This window comes from Trematomus bernacchii, unplaced genomic scaffold (assembly GCF_902827165.1).
Source record: "Trematomus bernacchii unplaced genomic scaffold, fTreBer1.1, whole genome shotgun sequence".
Classification (NCBI taxonomy): Eukaryota; Metazoa; Chordata; class Actinopteri; order Perciformes; family Nototheniidae; genus Trematomus; species Trematomus bernacchii.
In genome coordinates, this window is record NW_022987720.1 from 22,043,459 (window position 1) to 22,066,203 (window position 22,745).

Consider the following 22,745-nt stretch of genomic DNA (forward strand, 5'->3'; position numbering starts at 1 on the left):
TCCTTCAGTCTTTGTGAGGTTTTGTGGACAGCCTCACTTTATTTATTGTTCTTCACCTCTGAGCAGGAAGGGGAAATCAAAGCAAGAACAGCCGTTGAAACGCTTGCAGTTGGTTTTGCACACACTGATGTTTAACTGAATTTGAAATAAAACTCAGGATGTTATGCATCAGACTTTAAAACTTGTATCCACTGGATTAACACCACTAATGTGTACAGTTACACAAACAAACCCTTCTCAAAACGTTTTTCTCAGTATTTCTTAGCAATATAAACATTGCTCCCCATGAAGTACTTTATATATTACACTTTTTTATAGTATCCTAGTAAGTCTTCTTATAGCGATCCTGTTATTGATATTATCAAGTGAGAAAAGAAGATATATCACTTTCATGATGTATCACCGGATATGTCTGGTGTCTGCAAGATGAGTGTGAAAGTGCAGGTCAGGAGGAGAGTCATCAGCAGCAAAGGGGTGGATATATTAGTTATTGTCCTGTAAGCATGTACGCCGGCACAGTCCGATTCAGAAGCTCTCATAAATAATAAATATATATTTTTATTTTTAAAAAAGTGCTATTCACATACAAGACAATACAATGTGTCCAAATATAAGGAGATAATAATAGGAAAGAGTGAAAGGGTCAATAACCCTTGATAAGAATGGGTTCGCCCGATATGTCAGTGGTTAGAGCCGGCAGCCCATATGCAGTCACCGCTGCCTAGTAAACCAGTTTGAATCCTGAACCAGCCGAACATTTCTGGCATGTCCTCCCCTCTGTCTCCCCCCTTTCAACTCTAACATCTCCAATAACGGCCCTCTGGCCCAAAAAAAACTAAAAAGTATGAACGGAAAAACAAAATGGATCAATCTAAAATAACATAAAATATTTAGGCAACAGTACAGGGTGAACCTCTGAAATGGATAATTAAGAATATAGTTTTGAACTTTATATGTTGTAAGTCATTTTAAATTAGTTGGGATGATTTTAAGTATTTGGAGGTTTTTTCAATATTTTCTTTGTTTGAACTGCATGGATTGATTTTTACATGACATGTCTTATGTTTCAAAAATATAGATCAAATTGTATTTATGTAGCTCAAAATCACAAGTTTTACATTTTTATTTGATTTGATTTGATTTAGTCTGTACCAGTGACGTGCGGTGAGGTTCATGGCTGGTGAGGCACTGACTCACTGAGTCAGATTTACAAATATTATATTTTGACCTTAATCGAAATATTCTGTTATTTTCAAAAGCTTTTTTAGTCTGATGCTTCGATTCATTTTAAACAGACCGTTCAACAAAAGGATACCCAAAATCTAAATATTGGATTGTTCTTTCTTAGTAAGATCCCATTTTCATTACAAATGTGGTCTTACCTTGACTTGAAGATGAAGTCCATGCTATCCTTCTGGACAACAATCTCTATTACTTTTTTGTAAAAGTCCTCCTTATCTTCCTGTAGTTTCAAAAGTCTAGTTTGTTGTTACGTCTACCGTCTCTGCGTAGAATTACAGTAGCAACAAGAACCTGTGGGCTCACGTGCGCCCCCTTCAGTGCGGCAGAGGTTATGGCTGCCTCCCCTGGTGCATTTTCATTGCCGTTGAGACCAGCGAGCCTAAATATCATATATACGTGAAATAAGTTATTTAGAGACTATGGATGGCGAGGATAAATGTAATAAAGGGATCTACATATATTACATTGGTGACCTACAGTGAGATGGTAACAGGCATGTGCTTAGGGCCCGCTTTCCAGCCAGTTTCTGTGGGGTGACGCATTCTGAGGTGAGGCAGATCTCATCTGTGCCTCACCTCACCCCACAGTAACTGGCTTGAGCGCGCTCACAAAATAAGTGCCCGCGCTAAATTAGTGCCGTGCTCCAGCAAGTTTGTGGGTGTTTCTCAATCGCGAGTACGCTTGCTTGGTAGCACATGTCTGCCGAGCATCTTGCTCAGAAGCGAGTCAAGAATACTTCCTGACATTCGGAAAACAAAGAGTGGAACACGCTAGCAAGTGTGCAGGTGTGCGTCATATGAGAGGCCCCGCCTTACATCTTCCGCCACAGATGTGGGGAAATTGGTCCGTGCGCAAAGCATTGTGGGGATTTTAAGACCGCGAAGTCTACTCATGTGCACACTCGATATTTCTCCAAACGGAGTACGCCGGGCTCGGTAGATTTCCAAGTATACTGGAGATTGGAACAGTACTTCGGCGGGCACTCGATGACGTAGTATGCTGAAATAGTGGCTCTGAAGCAGCTTTACTCGCGATTGAGAAACACCCACTGTGGGCTTACGAGAGGCAGAGCACGTGCCTGCCTCACTTGTCATCGCTCCCATAGCGGAGCTCGGCAAATTTGCTGATTTTGACTATAAAAAGCGATTAGAATCATACATTAAATCACACTTACCAACACAGATCAGTGGAGACATTTTATTATTATTACTATTTCGTTTTTCTTTAGTTGTTTTTCCGTTACATTGGAGTATGACAGGTGAGGCTCTGCCTCCCCTGCCTCCACTGACTGCACGTCGCTGGTCTGTACAGATCAACAAAACATGAATGATAGTTTAAAAACATAATAAAATGACACCAGAGACCACAATAATAATGTGATAGTGTGTACAAATTAAGGATCCAGGGGGATGTCAAAATGCTTCCTGCATGGTTTTCATGAACTGCAACACTAACATGTTATTTAAAATCCAAAGTAACAAGCAATGAAACAATATATGCACATTTTAAACATGTGAAAACACCCTCTCTCTCCATCAGCCTCATGCCAGTAGCTTTGCCGATATCTGTGTTGATAGGTAATAGATTAAGAGCTGTAAATCAGCTTAGAAACAAGAAGTGCTCAAACGTTTGTGTGAGGTTATCAAATTTAGTAGTGATTCCATGTCAGCCACAGCTTGTCACAATTTTTTTTACTGATAGTGTATTAACAAACTTAAACTAGCTTATTAAATGTCAGGTCTTTGGCAGGAAAAACATTTTTAATCAATGATTTTATCACTGAGCACAATCTCGATTTATGTTTTTTAACGGAAACTTGGATTGAACAAAATAACAGTGCAGCTGTTCTTATCGAATCAACCCCTCCCAACTTTAGTTTTATGAGGTCAGGAGAAGAATGCATAAGAAGGAGGTGGAGTTGCTATTTTGTTCAATGATTCCATTCAATGCAGGAAGACATCTTATGGGGACTTTGCTTCTTTTTGAATATGTGGCACTTCAGCTGAAATGCTCCTCTCGAGCTCTGTTCCTAAATATCTATAGACCACCCAAATACTGTGCAAGCTTTTTTTGATGATTTACTGAACTGCTGTCGATAGTGTGTATTGACTTTGACCGTCTAGTCATTGTTGGTGATTTTAACATCCATGTTGACAACCCCCAGGACAGAGGGGCTAAAGAACTGTTTTGTGTTCTTGATAACTATGGACTGACTCAGCATGTGGCGGAGCCCACGCACAATAAGGGGCCACACTCTGGACTTACTTATCTCAAAGGGTCTGAATATCTCAAAGGTTGTGGTGACTGATGTTGCACGTCTGATCATCCTGTGTTTTCTTTGAGAGCTCTATTTCTGTTCACAAAATGTTCAGAAAGAGGTAACACAAAGCGATATTTAACTGAAAATACTAGGGAAATGTTTACTCATAATTTTTCATCCACACTTGCCCCTGCTAACATCTCAGTAAATGAGCTAGTAGATCATTTTAATTCAAAAATTAAAAATGTTATAGATACCATTGCTCCAACTAAGGTAAAGGAAGTGATTGGCAAGAAAATATCTCCATGGAGAAAGGCCATGACCGTGAGAACAGAAAAAGAGAGTGTCGAAAAGCTGAACGTAGGTGGCGAAAAACAAATCTCCAGGTTCACTTTGAAATCTATAAAGAGAGACTTGGCCTTTATAATTTGGAATTGAAAAACGCACGACAGTCTTTCTTCTCTGACATCATTACCAAAAATAAAAACAACGCACGTGCCTTGTTTGCTACAGTCGACAGAATAACAACCCCCCAGTGTCAGTAGCCTCTGAATTTCTATCCACCAGGGCGTGCAATGATTTTGCCTCCTTCTTCACTGACAAATTCAGAAAAATTAGACAAGCAGTCAGTGCCTCTGCATCAGGTACAGCAAATGTGTTGTCCCTATGTCCACCTAATATCAATTCAAACACCATGACACAATTCCATCAGATTAATGGTAAAACTTAGAGGACATTATTCAACTTCTGAAATCCTCCTCCTGCTGCCTTGATATTATTCCAACAGGATTTTTCAATGATGTTTTTCCTTGCATGGCCTCAGATCTACTTCATATAGTAAACACATCTCTTCACTCAAGTATTTTTCCAGAGGCCCTGAAAACTGCAGTCATTAAACCGCTCTTAAAAAAGAATAATCTAGATGCTTCAGTAATGAACAATTACAGGCCAATATCAAACCTGCCATTTCTAGGTAAATCATTGAAAAGTTGTATTTCAACAGTTGAGTAACTTCTTGCATTTAAATAACTGTTTGGATGTGTTCCAGTCAGATTTCGTCCAAACCACAGCACTGAGACTGCTCTTGTAAAGGTCTTCAATGACATCCACTTAAACACAGACAGTGGCAGAACTTCAGTGTTAGTATTATTAGATCTCAGTGCTGCGTTTGACACTGTTGACCACAACATATTACTAGACCGACTAGAAAACTGGGTGGGACTTTCGGCAACAGTTCTAAATTGGTTTGAGTCCTACTTAAAGGACAGAAAAACTTTGTTTCTATAGGTAAATATACATCTGAGTTGACAAATATGACATGTGGGGTACCTCAAGGCTCCATCTTGGGGCCTCTTCTCTTTAACATCTACATGCTACCACTGGCTCAGATAATGAAAAACAACAAAATAAGTTACCATAGCTATGCGGATGACACACAATTTACGTAACAATTTCACCAGGAGATTATGCTCCAATTCAAACACTGAGTAAGTGCATTGAACAATCAATGACTGGATGTGTCAGAACTTTCTCCAATTAAACAAAGATAAAACTGAGGTAATGGTTTTTGGAGCCAAGGCAGAACGTAAAAGTTAGCGCTGAGCTTCAGTCTGCAATGTTCAAAACAACAGATAGAGCCAGAAATCTAGGTGTAGTCATGGACTCTGACCTGAGTTTCAACAGTCACATTAAAACAGTTACTAAATCAGCCTACTATCACCTAAAGAACATATCTAGGATTAAAAGACTAATGTCACAGCAGGATTTGGAAAAACTTGTCCATGCTTTTATCTTCAGTAGACTCGACTACTGCAATGGTGTCTTTACAGGTCTCGGGAGTGAGACTGTGTTGATCTTAACGGTAATAATATGACAAAAATAAATGTCTTGTTTAATTGGTTGCTCACTCAACAGATGTGACATTTCCTACTGCTTACTTAAAAAAGTAATATTATATAAATGCATAAAAAACCCAATATAGAATTATGGAAAATAAAAGTAACTTTACACATATAAAACGGACCAAAATGCATACTACATTTTAATTACAATTTTTGGACACTAATGCTTCTTTGTCACCAACAGACTCACCAAAGAATGTTACATGATCAACAATGAGTGCTCTAGTCTTGTGGTAAGAGTGTTCTTTGGTATGTATAGTGTGCATGTCCATGTCATTGATTCAATACACAAATTATGATATGACAATCTTAAACCTTTTTTCACTGTCTTTAGAAACAGCCCAAAAATGGAAAGCAGTTCTTCAGAGATTGGTGAGTGTTAGATGTTGTATATTATTAGAGTTAAGCAAAATGGAGTCATTGATATTGGTAACGAGTGTAGACGTGAAGTATTTCATCCAGTAAGTCTAGTGCAATATGAACCAGTGACTTTTCAAGGAGTAATAAGTCCAAGAGCTGTCAATCAATGTTCATTAAAAACATTTACCCCTGCTATTGGGTCATTCCAGAATTGGAGGAACATTCAGACAACAACATTTCAGAAAAACGTAACCCTTTCTTTTATAATTTTCTGTTATGGATTTAAGAAAAACAGGTAGTAAACTTTTTCTAGTATTTTTTTTAGTTTCTTTTCAGAAGCGCTCAATGGTGGGCTAGAACTGTTGAAATCAATTTTTAGAAAGTGATATTAATCTTTTAATCTTACTTTAATTCAAACACAGTGTGTTCATTTTCTTATAATTGTTAAGAAACATTGTTAGTTGTTGCAACCTCAATATGCTTAGGCTACCTGGTAGCAATACAAAAAAGGCAATTCATATTCTGGGAAAATACAGTAATAGATTTAAAACATGTAGATTATGCTAAATTATGCATAAACATTTAATTTAACTAAAGATAATAAATTGAACCGCAGCAAATGCAACCCTGTAACTGTAGTGCAACCATATTACTCTTCGGATAGTGACAGGGTTGCAAATCAATGCTTGTTAGCGTTTACCTCAAGAATGAATTATAGCTGCAGAATTATATGCTACTTTCAAGGCAAGGACAAACTTAGATATTTAACTAAATAAAGATAACTTTGAAAATATTAAGTCTTATTCTGATAATATGTAACGGGGTTGCGTTGGGAAAACACTGCAGTCACATGGGCAATATTTTAATACAACTTAAATAGATCAGAATCCTGAAGACGTGTCACGCCTGTAAAAAAAAACACTTATGTCCACGGCTCCTCAAGTAGCTACTCTAAGCCATTGAAGTAAGCAGTTCTTCTTTTCAGTCTTTATTGGTAAGCAAACTGGCTGAATATATTAAACTGCTTATGACACTATTAAATGTACAATTTCTTTTACAGGATGGCCGTGATCTGTCCTGTGAAAAATGGACAGAATCTCATGTGAACTCCTGGTTGAAATGCATTGGAATAAAAGAAAATTACATAATTAAAAATGCAAGAGGAGGACGGTAACAGGACCAGTTCTCACAACTCTACAGAGGGAGTTCCTCAGCCACAACAATTGAAATGAAAAGTGGCCAAATTGAACTCCTACTGAACAAACGAGATGAACTTTTAAAATCTAAACCAAACAAACTCAAAAAAGGAAGTGATTTAGGTGAAAAGGAGAGAGACATTGTAAAAGGAAAGCTATTAAATCCTGGCCAAGAACCAAACCCCCTTTCACAAAAACCTTGTGAAGGAGCAGAAGGGGACAGTAGCCCTACGGAGCTGGATGATAACTTAAACTTCTACAGAAGTATCGTTCTGTGACTTTCGTAACTTTGACCAGCATGAAAAAACTGCAGATATATCAAACACAATGTGCTACCCCTCCAGAAACAGGAATTGAAAACATGATTGATCCATGTCATGAATATAAGTCCCTGGAGACTGCACACAAACTAGACTCAAAAAGACTACAATCAAAGGTAGCAAGTGAGGTGTTAAGATTTGCATGTGCGTGCATGAATATGCGAAGCAATGGGACCATTCATTTTGGGATTATGGATAAAATAAGAGGTAAACATCAGCATGGTTGAAATCATTGGGGTTCCTGTTCGAGAGTCAAGAGGATTTTGTTGATGCACTAGACTACATTGAAAGATGCTTTAGAGGGTCAAATCAACAATGCGACACCAGGAGTTGCATAAGGAACCCCCGGTTCATTGAGGTCCTTGACAAGGAAACTAGTGAGAAAACATGGGTCATTGAGTATGATGTTGTTCCAAAGGCAAGCATTGTGAAAGACAAGCTTTTCTCTGTTGGTCTCCCAAAATTCTCTGAGAAGGACAAAAAAATCAAACTTGAAGAGATAGTTCCTTATCAGAGAGTCGGAGCTAACACACCACGCATACCAGATGATGACCTTGTTCTTTTCATTCAAAGACCTCAAGGAGAAAGACCAACAGAGAGAAGAGGCAGAATCTTCAAGCAATCAAACAACTGTTGAATGTGAAGAAGATCAAGAGAGGAAACTCTCCATCCTCTTAACATGTGGGAAAACTCATATGGACGACTCCATGTTCTACATCATAGTGACCAACAAATTTCACACCGAGCATCTCAGCCACATGAGCTTCTTGCTACACATGAATATCTTCTGTGTGTTTGATTTTGACCCTGATTCAAAGAAATCTGGTCTTTGTGGAAGATACAAGGAGCAGAAGGCTGTAAACCTTCACTTTCTTGATAAACTACGCAAATAATGATCGATTAAAACCTTCCGACTTTGTTGTTTCGTTGCAGCTTTTTGAGAGAACAAGCTGGATTTTCTGCAATGGAAGAAAAAACTTTCCCGGAGGAGAGAAAACCTGTGATGAAAAGACGTGGATCAAAACAAGAAAGAAGAAACTGAAAAAGGCAGTATCTCTCATCTGCAATGACATCCTTCCCAGGCAGTCATTTGTAGTCCTCTTCCTGCTCATGTCGGATATTGAGCAGCCACTTGTTGAGACTTTCCATGAATTCTTTGCAGAGATGAATGGAAATGATTTTTTGGCAGTAATATCTGAGTCAAAGGAAAACTACGAAAACTGGGCAAGTCTTGCCCAGGTGTCTTGTGACATGTCTTCACTCAAAGAAATCAGCATTGTTGAAATGCCACTGAGTCATGTGGACGCCACAGTTCAAAGCATTCAGCTCTCAAAGAATCAACCCACCAGGACATTACCTGTCTTTAACGGAGCACTTTGCTTCTTAAAGTCAGTTGAAGAGGCTATGTTAGATTCTTTGGAAATCATCAGTGTTGATCAGTGTGATGATACAAATGTGGATATCATGAGTGAGGAAGAAATCCAACAAATTGAGAGAAACTTCTATCATGGTGGAAAGATAAAGTGGATCAATTTCTGGCTGTCTGACAAACAAAAGTGTGGAAATATCATAAAGAGGGATGCCTATAGTGAAACAAGCACAATACTGGACAGGATTAAACAGCGTCCCAAGGCCATACGTCCCATTGAGAGTGTGAACATATATCATCAACCTGGCAGTGGTGGAAGTACAGTGGCAAGACAGATCCTCTGGAGTTGGAGAAAGAAAGTGCGATGTGCAGTGGTTAAACAGAGTAAGGACATCACAACTGTGTGTGAACATGCAGTGAGACTGAGAGAACATGACGAGAGAGACAAAGACAACTGTTTGCCAGTGCTCTTGCTCTTGGAGGACCGCAATGCAGATTACATACATGATCTCAGGCGGGAACTTGGAAATGTCGTTGCAACCCAAAAAAGAAATCCTTCAGTGTTGTGCTTTATCCTCCTTATTTGCAACAGGTCAAACAAACCAGAAAGAATGTGCAGAGAATCATCATCACAAACAGTGGCAGTCAGACATCAGCTTACAAATGAAGAGAAGCCTTTGTTCTCAAAAAAACTTGAGCAACTCAAGCTGGACTTTGAACCAAACTTCATCCTCACATTTGTGCTGTGGAACGAAGGGTTCAAGAAAAGTTACATTGAAGATTTTGTGAAAAACCTTTTACTTAAAGTTGATCATTCATCACTCACCACTCGCCTCATCAGATTTGTGGCTCTCTTGAACTACTATGTTGAAGACTCTTACCTGTCTGTATCACACTGCGAGGCATCTCTTGGCATAGCTACCCATGTTGAGAGAGCTCAGTACCATGCCTTCGTGGATCAGCTCAGTGATGAAGCTCGGATTATTTTCATCCACCTTAATGAATCGTCAACACACATCTCATCAATAAGGATTATTCATCCAAAGTTGGCGGAGGCAATTCTGACTCAGCTGTCTGCAATTTTTCCTCAGAGTGATATTGCCATGGATCTCATCACTGACAAAGTACTTATCAATCATAGGTTTGCCAGAGACGAGTTGCTGAAGTTCATCAGAGATCTTTTCATCAAACGCAGTAAAAAGAGCAGAGGTGATTCTGTAGACACAGCTTTTTCACCCCTTATTGAGCATATCAGCACCGAAAAAGATGGTGTACAGAAAGCTGTTGATCTCATGAAAGCTGCTTACCTCGCTTTGGGTAAAGATCCATATGTTTGCACAACAGCTTGCCCGGCTGCTTTACACAAAATTCAGATTTGAAGAGGCCCTTGAATGGGCAGAGGAAGCAAATCTCTTCTTCCACTTGATCCATTTGTCCTTGATACTTTAGGACAAGTTTACAAGAAGTGGTTTTACCACTTGTTTGACACTAGGACACCATCCCCTGAAAGCGACATTCAAATCATAAGCACTGCCCTCAAAGGAATCTCTGCCTTCCGGGCCTCCGAGAAATCATTAACGAAAGAGGCTGTCAACCGTTCGTACTACGGGGAAGTAGATGTTGGCTGCAGGCTGCTAAAATTCCTGTCAGAAGTCAATGTTTTTTCAAACAATACTGGAAAATCAGAGTTGCTGCAGTACTTAACAGAAACAGACTACATACCAGAAGATGTAAAAAGACCCTGGCAGGGGTTTCATCCTCAGTTGAAAGGATTACAAAAGAGCTTATGCAATGCACTTGAGTGCATTTCAGAAGACCTTCAGCTACTTTCAACCCGACATTAGCGAAGAGGATGAAGAACTTGATGCGAGGGATCCAGAACAAGTGTACAGTCCAAAAAAATGGCTGAGAAGGAAGAGTGCTGTTTATGCTGAATTCTTTTGCATTTTAGCAGATGAGAGTGACCAAGAAGACGAAAGCGACAGTACTGACATTCCCAGTCAGGCTGAAGGGCTTTCTCCATTCCAAAGACAGATTAGGACCTACAAACTTGGTGGAGGGAATTTTACATCCATCCTCTCATTGCTTTTTGACAAGGACCCACGGAGGGCAGGAAAAAAACTCGAGACAATTATTGAAATGTACCCAGAAAACCTGAGAAGTAATAGCTTGGAACCAACAGAACTTGCAAACTATATTGTTTGCCAGATAGCTCTTAACTGTACTCTACCTGGGTCCTCAAAGCTCCTGTCCCTTGACAGACTTCAAAATCTCAGCAAGAGATTTATTACCAAGGGGAAAAACATGTCAAGTGCAAGTGCCCTCTTCCTTCTCTCCCTTCTGTTTTGGCCTGAATCTGGCAATGAACTCAGTTCTGCTGATGCTCAGCTCCTTTTATCAGCCATTAATGCACTGCAGAGACTCTTTGAGCAAAAAAGCCTTAATACTCGTCGGAGGAAACTGTTGACCCACTTCTTTCTGGCAAAACCAAAAGGTCTTAACAAGTTTGTACACAAAACGGCTATCGAAGCACTGGTCAAAGGCACTCTAAGTGAACGAAACCTGAAATGGCTTGGAGGAGAAGTATGGAAAAACGAGGAAGTTATGAAGCTACTCCAACGTGTTGAAGGATGGACAGAAAATGGAAGCTTGTTTGTGAAAGGTGGAACCAGAGACAGCAAAATCAGGGTCCATCCTCGACATTCTGCTTCCTTGCCAAATGGAAATGAACAAGTTACCTTCTACTTGGGCTTTTCATTCGATGGAGTTGTTGCCAGTGACATCCAAGTAATGGAATAATGCTCACAATGTTAATCTGTAAATATCGGTCCAGTCTTATGACACATTGTTGTGTGGGGGGGAAATGTCTGAAGCAATTGGAAACAGGACTCAGAGAGACACGAGGAGAGCTGGAGCTTTGATGGCAAACACTGACAGTTTATTTGGAGCTTCGGCCGGAGAATTCACAAGACATGTCATGAGCCACGGGTTGACCACAGAGTAGAGATGCCAAACCAATTCTGAAGAACCCTCCTGTAGCTTGAGGTTTTAACTAGTTCAGTGTGTAATAATCAACATTCTTCAATAGATAGACTAAATAGCTGAGGACACTGAATCACATTTGTTGTCGCTTATGGCTCGGGGTCATCTACACCCGAGAAGGATGTGTTCCAGGTGTCCCACAACAATAACTATCTCTGACCAAGAGTTGCCCGGTCATAAACTGGTAGCAACAACAAAATGCTAGGGCAGCCCCTCCTTAAGGGAGATAGTCTGTCCAAGGTTGGGCATCTGCGTCAGAGGGCGAAGCAGGACATGCAGGGCAAATTATTCCTTGACACTCTGGGGTATGATTCTCAAGAAAAAGAAGCTAGTTCTGAATACAGCTGTCAAAGGAAAAATGAAAATATAAAAGATTTTATTTTTCAAATACGGAAAACAAGAGAAAGGTTGAGTCTTAAACCGATTTAATGGGAGTATTAAGTAGTATTTAGGCTATTTTTATATATATTTTTTCCATTTCATTATTTTGAAATGTTTTGTCTTTCTGTTCATTATGTAATTTCATCTTGAAATGTAAAAGTACTTTTCACTTTTTATGTCATGTTAAAGCATGAAAACACAGCCTTCGTATGTTCTCTGTATCTAATAATGGAAGGATACAGGTTGAAAAGCAAATAAGAGATCAATGGGATGTATGATACATATTTTCTTGACATGCCGGAAGATGTGTAACACAAACCTAACCATAGCCTTTACTCATTGTTCTGCAAGTTGCTGGACACTGAGATCCAACAAGAAAGCTGTACGGGTATTTATATATATATTTTTTCCATTTCATTATTTTGAACATTATTATGTTTTGATTTTAATACTTTTTTGTTTTTTTAATGATCTAAAAAGGGCAAATGAATTGTACCACAAAGTCTGCCTTGTGTATGTACAATAAAAAGCAGACAATCCCACGAGGAAATGGCTTGCAAATGTGAGATTTTAAGATCAGGGCAATACAGTTGTACATAACATGTTAACATATTTCATACTCAGAATTTATCAAGCATTTTTGTTTTCTAATACATTATTTATTCTGGCACTTGCCCTTAATGTATTGTTTTTCTGTTCATTATGTAATTTCATTTTGAAATATAAAAGTACTTTTTTATGTCATGTTAAAACATGAAAACACAGCCTTCGTATGTTCTCTGTATCTAATAATGGAAGGATACAGGTTAAAAAGCAAATAAGAGATCAATGGGATGTATGATACATCTTTTCTTGACCTGCCTGAAGGTGTGTAACACGAACCTAACCATAGCCTTTACTCATTGTTCTGCAAGTTGCTGGACACTGAGATCCAACCAGTAAGCTGTACACGCCCTTATGAATGAGAAGACTTCTTTAAGGCTGAAAAAGGGCTACAATATGAGAGTTATTTAACTTTTCACTGAAAATAACGTTTTTGTTTTTGCATTGACAATTAATAGATTGTAAATACTGTATGTACATACCTATAGGCAATGTTTCATATGCAATAATGCTTCCTCTGTCACGCCTAAGGTCTGATTGTCAAAATGTGACTTCAGACAATTATTGAGCTCATCAGTTACTGCATGAAACAAGAAATAAAGTTGTTACTTCAGTCTTGATTTAAATTCTACTTCATCTATAGTTTTACAAACATTTCCTCGTTGAATCAATACTCTTATGATCAAAAGATTAAATGCTTTACTACGGAAATATACATTCCACTAATATGCACCTTTATATTATTGCAAAAGTGATCTCTATCTTAGTCAAAATTCACAAAATTATCAAAGGTAATTTACAGGAAGTTCCTATCAAGGAGTCCCATTAAGTGTTTTCACATACATAAAATAATATTAATAATAATAAAGGGGAGACATTAGAAAGACACATTATAGTTATGAAACTGTTTATTTCAAGAACAACAATTACTATTCAGACATTGGTGCAAATATAACAAATAATATGCAGTAGTGTTTTTTAAAGAGCATCCTAAAACAAATATTGCTGGGGAAGCTTCAGTTTTTGATTTAAAGAAAAACATCTGCTGCACTATTAATAACAATTTATTCAATATTTCCTTAAGAGTTTTTCATTGAGTAATGTTCAGTAGTACCTGGATTAGTATAAGGTTGTTTGTCCAGACATGTTGGACTGGGGTGTCATTTATTTACTATTAGCATTTATTTACCATTTCTGTCTTCATGAATCACAAAAATAAAGAATCCTAATAAATCTTAAAAACATCAATCATTAATTCCTAAAAAAGAAACTGTACCTCAAAAGTAGGACACATAAGAAAACAACAATGCACATTGAAAAATAGTCACAGTATAAAGAAACAGCAAAATTCTAATGAATAAATCTGTGGGAACAAAATACTGTATTGAAATTGTACAAAACTTCAAATCTACAATACAAGAGCAAACACAAAGTTCCCACCTGAGTGGGCAGATAGCCACTTCATGTAAACAACACTATAAGCATATTAAACAGAGTGATGCATCCATACTTACCAGGGAAGACTCTGTATTGCTCATGTAGAGCATTTCATCCTTAATTGAAATGGTGGTTATACCCATCAAACCTTATATGGAAATGGTAATCATATTAATCCCAAACTAGAACAAAATACATATGTTTGACACTCAAGTATCAACTTGACCCGAGTCGAGTTGTTTCTCGAGATCATAGAGAATGTTTGGCTCTCATCATGTCAAACACTTTGGAATTGTTGTGGGCTCATCTTATGTTTTTCAATAAGATCATATGTGTGTACAAAACTCAGGTCGATGGAAGTCAAAATGATAGCAGTGGTACTTACAGCTTTAACTAACCTGGTACTCGTAGGGTTCTCCTTCATGTAAGTAGTTAAATTCAAATGATCAAGTGAGGACAGCTGATGAAACAAACAGGATTAAGTGGAAAAGCCATTTTACAAGCATATTTGCATCCTAAACCTCCCAACAAACATTCATATATATATGGCTGTATGTGATTAGACATTTTACCAAGCCATACTTACTTACTAGTTCTTTAGCTTTTAAAAAAGAAAACTGTTTTAATTGAATGACTCCACACTTTCCGTATGAAGTTATTAAATGAAAACCAAGCTTCCTGGTGCTCCCACCAATCAAGAATGGAGAATACAGATTCAATGACACATACTGTACAATCTCAGCAGTATACAACAGTATTCACATAAACTGACATGCCTGAATAAAATGATGCCTCAACGCAAAAACACAAACAAGGGCCTTCACCAAACTTGCTGCAAGTTTGGGGACCTTGAGATCCAACAGCGTTTAAGCTGTGAGGGCCCCTGGCAATGAATGAGAAGACAGAAAATGGTGGGACTTGCCTCCGGCTGAAACAGGGCTACACTGAGACTCGGCCTCAGCCGGTCCCCCATGGCATCACTACAGGGAGAAGAGAAATCTGGGTTTAAGCACCGCAGCGACCCGGAGGTTATGCAGCTGTAAAATGCACTCGGCACGTACATACTACCAATCATTTATTTATTTTGAACGGTAAATACTCAATTCAAAAGTGAAACATTTACTAGCATTTTTCAAATAAAAGCAGAGATGTACATTTCTGTTGACTCACCTTAAAGACAACATTGACCATGTTTATAACTGGAGTACAAACCTGCTGTGACGTCTCATAACTGTGAAGGCCTCACTGTTAGCTCAGAACAGAAATGTATTTACAGACAACTTGCCTTGATAAAGGGGTGGGTACTGCCCATGTAACTCCAGCGCCTTCACAACACTACGAACCACATCTACTACACTTCTACACACCTGAATGAAACATGAGAAGGAAAAGAAGCCACAGAACAGAGATGGTTTCAAACAACACTTCATAGTCTTGGTTAGGTACAATGTGAATATTTCCCAATGCGCTCTGTGATGCTGTTATAACTCTTTTGTTTGTTGTGTATTCAGTGTCTCTTCCTCATAGCTCAGTAGTAGAATAAACAGTATGTGGTGGTAATATAATACCAATACTGATTTCTACTAGCAGTTGAGGACATTAGAAAAGGGTTGAGTGTCCAAACCTATTGAAGAGAGGATGGCAGGCTTCAGTAGCGGGCTCCAGGAGACATGACAGGGGGCCTCAGACCCATGGGCCGGAGAGGGGCTCCCTGGTACCCGGGGGGACCCACAGGAGGGGCCTGTCCGTATGGAGGCATCCCCCCTGGCATGTAGCCTGGCATCCCCTGGGGAGGACACCCGTACTGTCCTGGGGAAATTAATATAAAAAATCCTATGTGTTTTACCTTATAACAAGAGTCCATAATGCTGTAATTATGTCTGATTCAGGTCATACGGAACGACAAGAAATGTTTTTATATTTTAAATATAATATAACCAAAGTATTGGACAAATAAAAACTTTGACTTATTAAAGGTGCTATAAGAAAAAGGGGATCACCAAGTCATCAGGATTTATCTTCTGGGGACCATGACAAACCATCCAATAATAGAGACATTGCCATCCCTACAGATATGCCTCATATCACACATATCGTTCAATATTGCTGGTAAGTTATAGCATCAGGAACAGTTTAAAGGTAAAGATTCTTTAGAGACATCCTCATCCTGAAGTACAGCGTTGTACCCAACAACAGCTAAGAATAAACAGCTGTGGTTAACACACCAACAACATGCTAACAACTACTAAAAGGAAGTCAGTAGCCTACTAGGTATGGGATGCCTCATGCCGGGCTGCTGAGCCATCATGCCCCCCGCTGAGGGGGCAGCAGCGGGGGTCTGGCCTGGGCAGGAAATACTGTGCTGGTATCTCGGCAACTGAGCCCGCAACTCCTCCTACCAGACACACAGAGCAAAAGAGAACAAGTTATTAGAGACTGAATCTCTGAAGATCAGCCAGGAGAAATAAACAAGGAAAGACTTTGGCTGTGTGAAAGACTTTCTCCTCAAAATGTCTACTTACTTTGGAAAAATAAACGTCAATCAATGTCAAGCCTCAAATAAATGAACCGTCCCTTAAAGAATGACTGTAGGTGTGTTGATGTGTTAAAATAACAAAATGCCAACAAAAACATTTGTCAAAACCAGGTAAGAGAGAGCGTTGAAGGTGGAGCACTCACCAGTGAGACGTCCTCATCAGGGTGGATCAACTTACTGGTTGCACTGGAGGTGGTGAGGGTGGCAGGCTTACTGGTCACAGTGGAGGGGGGTTTGGAGAGCGTGCTGCTGCCGGGGCTGAGCGGGGGGTCTGAGAGTAGGCCGGGAAGGTGGGCTTCGAGGGGTCAGAGGAGGAGGAGGAGGAGGAGGAGGAGGAGGAGGGAGGGGGGGGAGACCCTGACTGCTGAGGGAGGAGAGAAGAAAACACGTAGAGAAGCTGGAAAGCATTTCATTTTCATAAAAAGATAAACTGTAGTCATACTTTGTGGTTACTCCCATTAATGAGTGTCTATGTGACCTGCTCTTCATGAAAAGGGTCATGAAATAACTTCTGTTGTGATTTTTCGCTACTTTAATTCGGCCTGGTTTAAACTTTGGTTCAGCAAGAAGGGAAGAAAAGACAGCTAAGGTGGTTTTTGCACTTTTCATTTTTCTAATACGAGCATAATTGACACAAAATATTGATTTCAAATTGTTTTAGATTAATAAAATGTTGATACAATTGCATCCATAGCAATGTTCTGTTATTAAGAAGCAGAATGCAGTAGTTGACCAATCAGAATCAAGTATTTAAGATGTATGCCTGTCATATATTGCCATAAAGTGGCCGAGAAGAACATTTTGATTTTGACAACTGGACATTACAAAGATTGTGTTTGAGAGATTTAAGTGGGTAAATCAAACTTCAACTCATTTAAGTCTCCAGAAGAACACAGATTATCAGGCTTTGATTGTGCAAATGTATATTTTCACTTCATAATGGCATGTAAACGCAAGTTTATAATTCGGGTCTAAGTAATCTCTATAAAACTGATGTAATAAAAATGGGAGAGTAACCCTTTAAAGTATGACTAAGTTCAATCTATTTTGTAGCCTGCAAGAAAACAAATCCAAAAGAGCCCGCTGTGCTGTGCCCTAAAGCAGTTCAGAATAAAGAAGCTTCATTTACAAATCTGCATTATTCTCGATTGTCTCATGTTGTTACGGTGCTTAATCAAACCTTTCAGATGTATTCTATATATGCAGATTTGTAGCAAAACAAAATGCAAACAATGGCATTTTGCTAGACATTACACAAAGTATTTTCTAGCCCCATAATTGGTTAGAATTGATCATTTCTTACAATAACAGCTCAGGCAAATAAAACAGAATGAATTCCCAGGTATACCACAGCAGGCAAACTATTCAAAGTGATGTGCATGCCAGGTGTAAAGCTGCAGGGTGTCACAGTGGAGCAGGCAGACAGCAGCATACTTGTGACAGAGCTTTAGGGGAGGCAGACTGAGAATCTGCACTTGTACTTGCAACGCGACTGACCATCTGCAGCACAGGAGAGAGTCGAGATAACACACAGACACTCAAATCCAGCAACAGACACTTCTTTTTTTACGCTGCTATGGACAGTCTTGCACTAATGTACATTCTCAAAGATATTGAAGTGACTGTTATTTTTGGATATATTAATTGTTGTGCTTTTATTTAGGTTGTTGAGATCTCCATATTAGGTTGAATACTTAAAACGAAAGTTAATTATAATCAAATATAATCAATTATATTCTTGTATAACCCACAATGAAAATGCTTCATATTTTATGATTTTCTATATTTACAGTATAAACAAAACACAAGTGGTTTGTTACATTGAGTGTGTAAGGCCTATTATGGTTTATGGGTGTCACTGATAAGAGAGGAGAGACAGTTTCTTCTCTCTTCCCCTCACAGGCAGTACACAGGGAGGGGGGCTTCCTGACTTAAGGAGAAATAGACTGAGGCCCCAAAAAGGTGTTTGTGCCATAGCCGAGAATAATATTTTGCAAGTCCTGCAGAGTAGGGGTCATGACCTTTTTACACAAACATGGTTTCACAATATGGGTATGGAGGAGGTGTCTTTAGGTTTTTCTGTCCTGTTTTTTGAGCATAAAGACACTGGCGGAGAAGGAGGAGCAAACGAGAGAGAGAGAGAGAGAGAGAGAGAGAGAAGAGAGAGAGGAGCGAGAGAGAGGAGAGAGAGAGAGAAGAGAGAGAGAGAGAGGAGAGGGGGGGGGGGGGGGGGGGTTCCTCCTGGTAGCTCTCTCCCGGTGAGAGCTGGGTTTTTGCTCTCGGTAAGGTTCTCTCAAACTTGGTAAATATCTCTCGAATTTCTTTGTATTTGTTTTTTGTATTCGGGATGGTGGGAAACGGTATATCGATCTCTTTGTCTGTACAACACAAACTGAAAGATTGACAATAAAGTTGACTTTGAGATGAGAAACATACAGATCATTTCTACATCCAGTAGAAGGATTGCTGTAAAAAGTCTCCTTTATAGCAGCATGTTGGGAACAGAGAGCTACTCAAACATCCCTTATTCAAAAGGATAAGTGTAGCCCTATCAGACAACTGAGGGAGATGAGAAGTGATAAATGGTGTCATGAAGGTCTTACCTGTCCAGCAATGGGGAAAAGAGGCTTTGAGAGACCAGGCTGGGCGGGGGGGGCAGCAGGAACAGCAGGTCGAGTCAGGACGTTTGCAGCAGGGGGGAACCTGAGACATGTGTGTGATGCCAGGGCGGGTGGCCCACGGGAGGCATGCCTGACAACAGCAAGACACATTCATAACATGAGGGAACAAGTGAAGCCTCACTGCAGCAGTGTCACAATATACATTGACAAACTTTCATTGGAAAAATGTATTTTATTCTTGTAAGTGATGATGGATTACATTTTCAAAATATATAAAGTTCCTAAAAGAGGATTAGTTTATTAACCATAGGGTATTAAGTATTAAATGATGATATGCTTTGTTATAGTATCTTTATATGCTGATATTTGTTTTCTTTTTATGCTACTTTATTTATTATAGTTGTAAAATATGTTTATATTAAAGTGTTATCTTCTTTATTTCACATTTGACTTATTCAACATTTTAAAACTAATTTAAATGACAAAAAAAAACACATGTTACGGCAATGTTGTGGAGGTTAGTATTAGTTAGTATAAGCAGACGAGGCATTACCTGGTGGCACCCCGGCCATCATTGGTGGCATCCCAGCACCTGGAGGCATCATCCCTCCCATTGGTATCATGCTAAACACACGAGGAAACATGTTCATGTTTAAAATACCAACATATCATGAGGATGGGATTAAATAGGAATGACAGTTATTATTAAAAATCCCAAAATGTCACCCTGGAGGCATTCCTGGCATTACGGGGGGCATTCCGTGCATCATTGGTGGCACACCTGGCATCATTGGGGGAATTCCTTAAACAGAAAGATTATGTTAAACTCAAATCACAAGTTATTTATGTGGATTATAAATGGAATGATGCTTCTGTTTTCATTAATATTCCTATTTTAACATCATAATTATTGTTTTTATTTCATTTTATCAAGTGCCATGTACAATACAGTCATCTATTTAGTGACAAAACACAGGGATACATGTTCATAGGTTTTGCCATCTTACTTTGCAAACAGCACCAATACAGTGTTGTTTAGGGTCTTACCCGAGTAGCTCCCTGGTGGTATCCCTGGAGCTCCAGAGCCAGGGGGCATGCCGGGCTGCGTCATGGGGGGGGATGGACGCGGCCTGCGGCTGTCCCGCAGCGGGCTGCTGAAAGGAGGGTCCGGGTTCGTCATCTTCATCGTACTCATCAGAGTCATCCTGGTTCTGCTTTTTCTTTTGAGTCTCTGAACAATAGGCAGGGGCACAATACATCTCTAGAATACACCGTAATATGTCTCTGCTCCTGTACATCTATATTGCTGTTGCTGCAGTATATTGGTATTTTAAAGAACATTTTAATTTGTCTAGAACAATATATAATGTGTATTATTTGTGATAAATGTATTTTCTACTGTGGATGTGTTTATATTTTCCTACGATACTGTAATGATTGGCTGTGAATAAGAAAATATGAAGGACAGACCAACACACTGCTGCTGTAAGAAAATTATTTCCCAACTTGGGATCAATAAAGTCTACATTTGTGTATTTTATGCACATACCTTGGTTCTTTTGTTCCAGGACTCTTCTTCTCTCTTCCATGTCTTTTCCAGGAATACCCTCCATGCCGTATATTTCCAGCTCAATATCTGTTCTTCCAGGTATTGCATTAGGGACTCCATCAATGGTCTCTTTATGCACCTATGATACAAGTGTGAGTGAAGTGTATAAACAAAGGACTTTTTTGATTTGACAGAGATGGTTTCTATTATACATTTCCTCACCTGCATACAGTGGATTGCAAACCCAGGGCCAGTGTATAGCTTTTTGTGACAGATGTGACATTTGAAGTGTTTAGCCTTCTGATGCTGAATGAGAATCTTTTCATCATCAAAATCTCTGTTACAGTACCTGTCATTAACATTAGGAAACCCCTCTGAAAAAAATCATTGTAATGCTATTTTACATCATAAAGACGTTTGGTGCATTTGTTTACTCAAACCCCTAAGCAGACACAAATCACAGGGTATCAAAATCAGGCATCTCCTCACATTATAATATCCTGTGATATTTCATTAAACTAAAGCAACACGGACAACACGTAAACATATGGATGCATAATGTTAGTCTGCTAACCATGCTGCTAACGCTACACATGTGTTGTTGTGATTACAGTGACGTTAGATGAGTAACATTACATGATAATAAGGATATCTCTCTCAAACAGATACAGGTCTTGATAAGAGCAGGATAACGTAGTAACACTGCATGTAAGCATTGGAAAAAGGATACCAGCACCAAGGCTTCATTTGCTTTTTCTTCTTCCTTCCCATGGTTTCTGTACTGTCGGTTCACTGTCTGTAAAATAAAGCAGCTGACGGTAACACACAAACACACAAACACACACACACACAAACACACGCCTACCAAATGTCAACAGGAAGTTCAATATGGCGACGTGTCTTCAGCTGTGGTCTACAGCGAGCTCTGCTGGTACAAACCATAGGGTACAAAACATGTTATTTGTTTAATAACAAATTAAAATAAGTTATTCTAGAAATACAATTTACATTATGTAAACACTATTTAATATACATCCACATCTCCCGGTTCAATTTAATATTGAATATAGATTACATATATTCTCAATGAATATAGAGTATATTCACAGAGCAGAGTTTTACCTATGTTATTTTTGTTATTTCCATTACTTAGTGTAAGTGTATTCTTATTTAATTTGTAATTTGTACTTTTATCATTTTATTTGTGTTCTAGCGAGGGGCTCCGTAGTATTCTTATTATACCTGTGTATATTATCATGTGTACTATCTGGGTTTCTCTCTTATTCTGTTGCTGCTATAACACCTGACTTTTCCCTTCGGGGATCACTAAAGGTCCATCTTATCTTATCTTAATTCACACCTAGAAGCAGGTTTCTAGATGTCTTTCATTGACAATTGTTTACTTCTCCAACCCATTTCGGACAGTTGTTGAGTCTAATTTTTAAAGAAAATAATAATTCCTTCTCCTCTTTCCATTTTTGAAGATATAACCTATACTATGATCCATGAATCCAGATGATTTGGCCTCACAATACATTCTATAATTGTACATGCAAAATGTTTTATCACAAACCAGAACATTTTTTTCCCCATTTCAAACAAGTTAAACCACTGTTATAAACCGACATCAATAACAACATCATTTTAAAATGACAGATGTTTATTTTGTAAATCCCAGAGATGAAACAGGAACAGAGAAACATTTTTAAATTCCAGTCGGACATTATTGAGAACGTACCGAGTTGACGCATGCGCACAAGCCACATTAACGATAACACAACCTTTAACACAGCTGTTTCATATGCGCTGTTACTATTTAATACAATTATCCCAACATCAATAATACTCGTCTACACACACAATTGAATACTAGAAACACACGTGCTTGTTTGCTGCAGTTTTATATCCGGCTGATAGTTATCCTCCCT

General features: G+C 38.8%; 1 long non-coding RNA gene and 1 pseudogene across 1 annotated transcript; one reads left to right on the top strand and one right to left on the bottom strand.

The window, feature by feature from the left end:
• Positions 1-5,440: 5,440 nt before the first annotated feature.
• On the top strand, positions 5,441-6,890 carry LOC117493164. The gene is made up of 3 exons (XR_004556945.1): positions 5,441-5,636; positions 5,738-5,775; positions 6,824-6,890. It is a non-coding gene; the product is annotated as an uncharacterized LOC117493164 (long non-coding RNA).
• Positions 6,891-15,442: 8,552 nt separating this feature from the next.
• On the bottom strand, positions 15,443-21,626 carry LOC117493146 (annotated as a pseudogene).
• Positions 21,627-22,745: the final 1,119 nt, after the last annotated feature.